The sequence below is a fragment of the Bos javanicus genome, chromosome 27 (genome assembly GCF_032452875.1).
Source record: "Bos javanicus breed banteng chromosome 27, ARS-OSU_banteng_1.0, whole genome shotgun sequence".
NCBI classification, from domain to species: Eukaryota; Metazoa; Chordata; class Mammalia; order Artiodactyla; family Bovidae; genus Bos; species Bos javanicus.
This window is the reverse complement of record NC_083894.1, coordinates 24,000,452-24,008,446: the sequence shown is the minus strand read 5'-3', so window position 1 is coordinate 24,008,446 and position 7,995 is coordinate 24,000,452. Positions and strand designations below refer to the sequence as shown.

General features: G+C 46.5%; 1 protein-coding gene across 5 annotated transcripts in view; it reads left to right on the top strand.

Moving 5' to 3' along the window:
- Positions 1–4,831: 4,831 nt before the first annotated feature.
- The window catches only part of TRMT9B (tRNA methyltransferase 9B (putative)), a 68,558-nt gene continuing 65,394 nt past the window's right edge, over positions 4,832–7,995 (top strand). For 3 of the 5 annotated variants that reach the window (XM_061404356.1, XM_061404355.1, XM_061404357.1), the window contains exons 1-2: positions 4,832–5,494; positions 6,157–6,307. The gene's annotated coding sequence lies outside the window, so the exon portion shown is untranslated. Of the gene's footprint in view, positions 5,495–5,529; positions 5,796–5,820; positions 6,308–7,995 lie in introns of those variants that run through there. The other 2 variants (XM_061404359.1, XM_061404358.1) reach the window with 2 other exon arrangements.

Genomic DNA, 7,995 nt, shown 5'->3' with positions numbered 1-7,995 from the left:
TAAATCAGAGGGCCTCTTTGTCTGTCTATCCAGATACAAAGAACTGTACCTGTTAAAAGGAGCTGGGTTCCAGGCAGCTCAAACTCCAGAAATATCTTGCTCTTGTTGAGTCTAAATGTGGTGGCCTGTAACTTGCCTTTGCTGGCCCAAGTCTGCCCTCTGGAGCCCCTTGAAATAAATCTCCTTCCTCTTTCATCTTGCAAGTTCTTCCTAAATTCTTCCTGTGAATTAAATAGAAGCTAGTACCACCTATGAGCTCCTCATCCGATCCTTTTAAATTCAGATTGGAAAATAGGAAGCTCTTATTCAGCCTTAAGATCATAAACGGGTAAGATAAACAAGGTACCAAGTGTGAAAGTGTGAGTCCCTCACTCCTGCCCGATTCTTTACGACCCCATGGAGGTATAACTTGGTTCCCTAAATTTTCAGGTGAATCATCTAAGACCCAGAGATCTTGGTTGAGATCGGGGTCAAAGAACTCTGGTCATTGTAATTCTGGTGGTAGGACTGTGGGAGAGCAGTATTGTCTTGCTTGTTCTCAGAAGATAAAACATCGTGATGTGACAATTACAAGTGATTTTCCAACAACTTTTGTTATTGTACAGTTTTCTGCAACTATTTTACATCAAGTTGACTTCTAGTAATGTGGGTGGGTGGGTGCTCAGTCACTTTAGTCTGACCCTCTGTGACCCCACAGACCATGGTCTGCCAGGCTCCTCTGTCCATGGGATTTCCCGGGCAAGAATACTGGAGTGGGTTGCCATGCCCTCCTCCAGGGGTTCTTCCTGACCCAGGGATTGAACCTGGGACTCCTGCATCTCCTGCACTGCAGGCGAATTCTTTATCACTGAGCCACCAGGGAAGCCATGTATTAGGACCTAATCTTAATTACTAATTTAGTCTAAATTAAAAAAAAAAGTTTTAACCCCACAAGAGAGTTCCAAAATTATCATCAAGGAAAAATAAAAACCACTTTAAAATTCACCTTCCATCTTCCCCAGAATATCTAATCTTTGGCAACTGCATATACACACGTAAGTGCACACATAAGCACATGTGCACACGCGTGCAAGCACACACACACAATGAATCTACATCTCCATTTTTCCTAGAGTCGACATTCAGATAAACTCAAGATCACCATTAACAATAGGTAGATGTAATCAAGATGTTTACCCAGGGGGTTGACATTTGACTGTACCTAACAACTGCTAAGTCGCTTCAGTCATGTCTGACTCTGTGTGACCCCATGGACGGCAGCCCACTGGGGTTACCCCAGTCCCTGGGATTCTCCAGGCAAGAACACTGGAGTGGGTTGCCAATTCCTTCTCTAATGCATGGAAGTGAAAAGTGAAAGTGAAGTTGCTCAGTCGTGTCCGACTCTTAGTGACCCCATGGACTGCAGCCTACCAAGCTCCTCCGTCCATGGGATTCTCCAGGCAAGAGTACTGGAGTGGGGTGCCATTGCCTTCTCCAAGCAGAACATAAATACAACAAGTAATCTAAGCACAGTACAAGATGGGGCACATATGGCTGCGTCTTTAACATAGCCATGAGCAGCTTTCCGGTATGGAAACAGTGTGGTAATTGTGACTTCTATATTTAAAACAACTGGACTTAAACTGCGGCACCCGAGTATTTAAAATAATATTAAAGGAAAGAAACAAGAGGGCCTTTCATATGTTAATACTACTTCTCACATACTTGATTAGTGTTAATAACAGCAGGGAGGCACAATCCATAAAATCCATGAAGACAGACTGTGGCTACAAATAGAAATATGCTTTGCTATGAAACTGCATATCATCCCCTTCTCTTTAAAAAAATATATAGAAGAATGTAACAGTGAAAATTGTATCACTCAGAGAAAATCACTATTATCATTTTGGTATACTTACACAGTATTTTTCCTGTACACATATGTGAACATATGATTTACCTAACCTAAAATCTATTCAAAATGCTTTTTAACTTAACATTTTATTGTATTTCCAGGTCATTAAATTTATCTTCAAAATCATGTCTCTGTATTTTTCTACATGCTAAATGTTCTAGTTTTTATATGACACATTTTCTGTTGTTTGAACTTCTTTTTTACTCTTTATTTTCCTACCATGAAAATAAGGTCACTTTCCCACTCCATATCTATTTGAAGCTGAAAACAAACAATAGATTAAAAAAATCAGACTTGAGATTCTGTGTCTTTTTTTCACAAGTGCTTCTTTGAAAAAGAATTACATAGTAGCATTGCTGCTGCTGCTGCTAAGTCGCTTCAGTCGTGTCTGACTCTGTGTGACCCCACAGACGGCAGCCCATCAGACTCCCCTGTCCCTGGGATTCTCCAGGCAAAAACGCTGGAGTGGGTTGCCATTTCCTTCTCCAATGCGTGAAAGTGAAGTCGCTCAGTTGTGTCCGACTCTAGTGACCCCATGAACTGCAGCCTACCAGGCTCCTCCGTCCATAGGATTTTCTAGGCAAAAGTACTGGAGTGGGTTGCCATCGCCTTCTCCGTAGTAGCACTACAAAAAAAATGATAAAATAAACTAGGAGATATGGGTCACTTACTGTTCCAGTGAAAGACTGATTCCCCAAAATGACAGGATCACAAGCAAAAGATGTTAAAAAGCAACACAGCAGAAATGAAAAGAAAGGGGATGCAGAAACAATGCTCACACAATTACAGAGATGGAGAGGAAGCAGGGAAATGACCCTGAGGGTGGAGGATGACACAGTTTCCAGCAGGGCAGAAAACAAGGCTATTTTACTTCCTCAGCAAATGTTTTGAACTATACGGAAGGTGAAGGGGCTGATGCTGGTGAGAACAGTAAACTGTTCGTACATAGAAGAACTTCTGCCATAAAGAATGTTCTTGATAATGCTACTGGGATTACAAAAAATTCACCTGTCACCATGCTGACAAAGAAAACAGGATGCATTTAGAGAGAGACGATCCATGGATTTGCCGTAATGGAACAATAGCCAATAGCTTAAGCGACAGTGGGTTGTGATGAGTGTTTGTCGTTATTTTATTCAATACTTTGCAATATAGAAACATATCAAGTCACTTACATGTAAAAAATAGATGCATATGTTCATTCAACAAAAACTCTGAACACCTCCCCACATACAGCTCTGGGCTACATATTGAGGCTGAGTCGGCCAAATTCCCGCAAGGAGAGAGATTAGACACGTGAACTTTCATGACAGTCTGTACCTATCCTCCCTGGGACCGGTTTCAGTTTGGATGACATATTTCATTTTTGGTATCTGTGATTATTTGATTAATGTTTGTCATCTCACCTTTGTATTACGAGGGTAGGAATTTTATCTGTTTTGCTCACCACTGTTTTCCTAGCATAGTGCCTGGCACATAATAGATGTTCAATGAATATTTGTTGGAAAAAAAATGAACAAATACTTTCAAAAGTTGGTGATAAGTGTTATAGGAGGTACATAGATAAAGACCACTAAAGTCTCAGGACAGGGTGATTAGTTCCAGATAAAAGCTAAAAGTTTTCAAAGAAGAGATGGTTTTGAAAGTCAGGACATGGAATTAAACAATATAATCACATAGGTGAGAAGGAATAGGACATAAACAAGTAAAGTAGAAACAGTTAGAAGGGAGGGAAGTAGGTAAATACAAGTATTGCAAAGATTGATGGTAGATGGTGGCTGCCAGTGGGATACAGAGGGCCAGGAGAAGCAGAGTTTGTGAAACCAGGGGAGTGGGAGGATGGGATTGATAGAGAAATGCAAAGAGAAGCTGGATGAGGTCATGGAGGGCACAGGACCTCAGATTCAAATGTACTGCAGTCACTCTGCAGGGGATGTCAAGCAAGCTGCTGGCAATTATGGGTTGGGAGGTTTATGCAAAGACCAGCTCTTGAGACACCTTCACAGAGATTCTGCTTGCAGTCATCAAAATGGATGAGGCTGTCCAGGGAAAGAAGATAGAGAAAAGCAGAGAACCAGGACAGGTGCTTGAGAAAGATTGAGATTTTTGGTAGTGTTATTTTTTACATAGTTCAGGAAAAGGGAGAGGCCCATAAAACCCATATATATATGCAGTTTTGTCTCCCGCTGCCCTTTTAGACACGACTGAAGCGACTTAGCAGCAGCAGCAAGGAACATGGGCGGAGGAGCCTGGTAGGCTGCAGTCCACGGGGTCGATAAGAGTCAGACACAACTGAGCGGCTTCACTTTCACTTTTCACTTTCATGCATTGGAGAAGGAAATGGCAACCCACTCCAGTGTTCTTGCCTGGAGAATCCCAGGGACGGTGGAGGTCTATGGGGTCGCACAGAGTCAGACACGACTGAAGCAACTTAGCAGCAGTAGCAGCAGCAAGGAATACCCCAGTATCCAGTATGGAGCCCTCGTCCAAGGACACAATGCAGCTCTAACTCTACTGAATGGAAACAAAAATGAGCAGTGGCACTTCTGTGGGCTGGCATTCTGGGCAAGAAGAACATGTACCATCAGACTCATGATTCTTCCCCTTTTAAATGCCAAACGGAGTTTATATAAAAAGGAAATGTCAACTTGATTACCCTTGGGCATTAAGACAGAGATGCCCAAGCAAAGTTTCCCAATATAGTAAGTCACTAGAAAACTATTCCAGAATCACAAACTGTATCTGCTGAGCTCCTCTTGGTACTGCCTTAAATAACATCATCGAGGTGTTATATGAGAGGTGTAGTTGGGTCCCCACAGAAAACCGTGCCTGGAAATACAACTCAACTCATCTCTGTCCCATGGGGTCAGGAGTGTCATACTCAAACTCAAGGAGGGGCAGAACAGTTACTCAACATGTTATTTTTCCAATATCGGGTAGCCGCATTTTTAAGTCATAGGCCTCTGAAGATTAAGTTGTTGGACCAGGCGAAGGACCTGATAGAAAGTAGTTAGCCTTACTGTTACAGAAGCGGGGGACTGGGGAGGGAGGAATCTGTGTCCAACTTGCCGCAGAAACTTTCAACCTAAGTTCCATCCCTTCTTCTGACTGACGCTACTTGGATGGGTCTAGTCCGAAGGCCATGTGAGTGAAAAGATCTGGAGAGAGCGAGCAGCGGCACCTGGGACTGAATCCCTCTGATCTCCGGTTTTGCCAGATACCCAATGGGGACCTTTCGGTGGCAGAAGGTGGTTGCCAGGATCAAATGAGAAAAGACGCGCTGAAACGTCACGCTGCTGTCACCCAGGTACGGCGTTGCTGCGCTCCAGGTGTGCTGGCCTCGGCCTGGCCTCCCCACGGAGGACGGGCCGCGCCGGGAGACACCGACGAGAAGAGGCAGGAAGGTCACCCCGATCTCCCGGCCAGGCGGCGCGGCAGAGCCTCACTTCCCGGGCGCGTTCGGGCGGGGCGTTCCCAGGGGACCGGGCCGAGAGGCGGCACTCCCCGGGCTCCGCTCTGCGCCCGCCGCCGCCCTCCCGGCCCGGAGGCGCCGCTGACCCCGGTCCCCAGGCCGCCGGAGCTCGCGCGCCGCCCGGAGAGGTGAGGGCGGGTCGGGGAGGCGGGGACAGAGGTGGGGGCGGGGAGCCGCGTTGATCGTCCGGAGGCCCGCGAGCCCCGGGAAGCCCGCACCCGGGCCGCGGCTGGGGGAGGCGTTGGCGGGGCGACGGCCCCCGGGCTCTGCCCCAGGCCTCCGGGGGCCGCGCCGCAACTTCTCTTTGGAAGCCCCGGGCGCGCGCGGGCGCGCGATGCCACTCGGCCACGCGCGTCCCCGGAGCCCGGCTCCCGCGCGCCCTCCGTCTATTTTGTTTTCCCCCCATCGCGTTCATTCTCACACTCTAAAGTAGGTCACCGGGTGGAAGTTACACCCGGCGCAGCCCCTGGCTTTGATGCAAAGGCAGCTTTTCCGCCTCGGCTCCGGGGAAGGGCGGGGGGTGCGAGAATGCATTGGAACTATTCGGTTTCGTAGTGCTGCCCGCCCCCATACCTCGCGGCCAGGACCAGCGACCGTGGCGTTGACCGTGGTCCGCAGAGGTGGGAGGCGAGGAGCCTCCCTTCCACCCTAGTTGGGCCGGCCCCGCTCCTGCCCTCCCCGCCTGGATCCGGAGGAGGGGGCGCGACAGGTCGCCTCCCGAGCTCTAGGGCGCCCGCGTCCCGGGTCTGACCGCCTGGGGTGAGTGCCTGCTCTTCCGCTGTCATTCCAGTCGCCGAGGGTGACCTGCTTACCTTGAAAACTTAGACGTGATCCGAACAGCGAAGCCTGACGTGCAGGAAGGGACTGCGGGGATGGGCTTCGGATGTGACAGCGGATAAATCAGAACCCGGAGCTGCAGGAGACCTGTTTCGTATCTAAAGGTGAAAAGTAATTTGTGTTTTCCTGGAGTACATGTGTATCTTTCCCTTTGGAAGCTATCACTTGGGAATTGATTTTTAACTAGCTGGAGGCAATAAACGAACATAACTTGAGGCCAGAAAGTTTGTCAGGGAATATTTTTTAGTTGATCTGGAAAAACTTATTGAAATAGTCCAAGCTGATGTCAAAAATACAGTTTAAGAAAGAATATCAAAACGGGATTGGCAGAATTTGTGTAGTATTTGCTCTAAATGTCCTTACATATTATTTGAGTTCTTCGTGATAAACATTCTAAGCGTGCGATGCATAGAAACAGGGTACGGTTGTGAACAACTACAGCACAGATGAATCTTTATATTGGTATGTCTGCATGCATTTAAATGTACACGGAGTATTTCCTGGGGGCGAAAAGCTAGAACACAGCTATGTCACTTGAGTTTAAGGTTACTGGCAATAATACAGGTTAACAGTTGGCTTTTAACTCCTTGTTTAAGGAGCTGAAGTATTATTATTCATGTGACTCATTAGCACAGCGAATCCTTGACATTTCTGACTGATGACCGGTTAATCTGTCTTGAAGTTTAGGAAGGAACAATTGTAGGTTTTTCTGTCCTGATGCCCGGCTGGAAACGCAGTATGAAGGAGTCTCCAGGGATGGTGAGGGCTGCTCTAGAGTAGCTCAGAGGGAAAGATCATTTGAAGAGAATGAAAGCGACTCCCTGGTGGCCCCTGATTGCCCATAACTTCTTTTAAAGTGGACCTTGACAGGTTGGAAAGAATCTCCTCACCAAGGAAACTGCTCCAGAGAACTGCTTTCTTAATGCATTCGGTCAGGTTTGAGAGGCGGGTTCTCTATAGACCCTTCTCTTAGTTCAAAAGAAATCCTTTTTCTAGGAAGATTCAATTAATGAAATGATGTTCTTTGGAAATACTTTGTCCTTTTGTGTATCTGTCTTCGTATAGCAAAAGCATCAAGGTTTTAATAAGATTTTACTTACTGGAGGGATGGGAAATGAAAAACGCTATGTTCTCATGGTTAACTCTGCCTTAAAGCAGAGGGGCAGTGGTGGGGGGAGGGGTGCTTTCCCAATACATCTTAACCCTCTGTGTACCTGTATCTTCTAAAGCCAAATCCTAAGGGGATTAACAGGACTGTAAAGAAGGTATTAATACTTTCAGTATTTCTGATAGGTGGATACGGGGATATTTATATGCATTCCACTTGTAAAGAATTCACATGCGCCTTTAGAGAACGTGTGTCCAGAATCTGAGACACATTATGATGGACAATTATCAGCACTACCTCGAGGAAGGCAGAGGGCCAGACAAGCTTGGCAATAAGCAGGACCTCCGTGCTGAGGAAGAAATGCAACTAAATCCTGTGTTTACTGCATGTTGATGTTCCAATTCGTATTTTAAATGGGAGCTGAATCAGCTCTCACTGTGATTTAGCCCTTCTATGAAGTATCGTTGCGATTAAGCTGTCAGCACTTGCCTGTGCAGTCTTATGCTTTTAAGCGTAGATAAATTAGGACGCGTTCTGAGGAGAGTGGCAGGAAGGGATGAAGACTGTGTGGTGATTTACTTAAAGACAGACAGAAGGAACTAAATATGGAGGCTGATTCTGGTGCAGCTTGGTTGGTGGTCAGGCTGGAAGTGTGGGTGTGCTAATCGACCCACCGAACGTCCC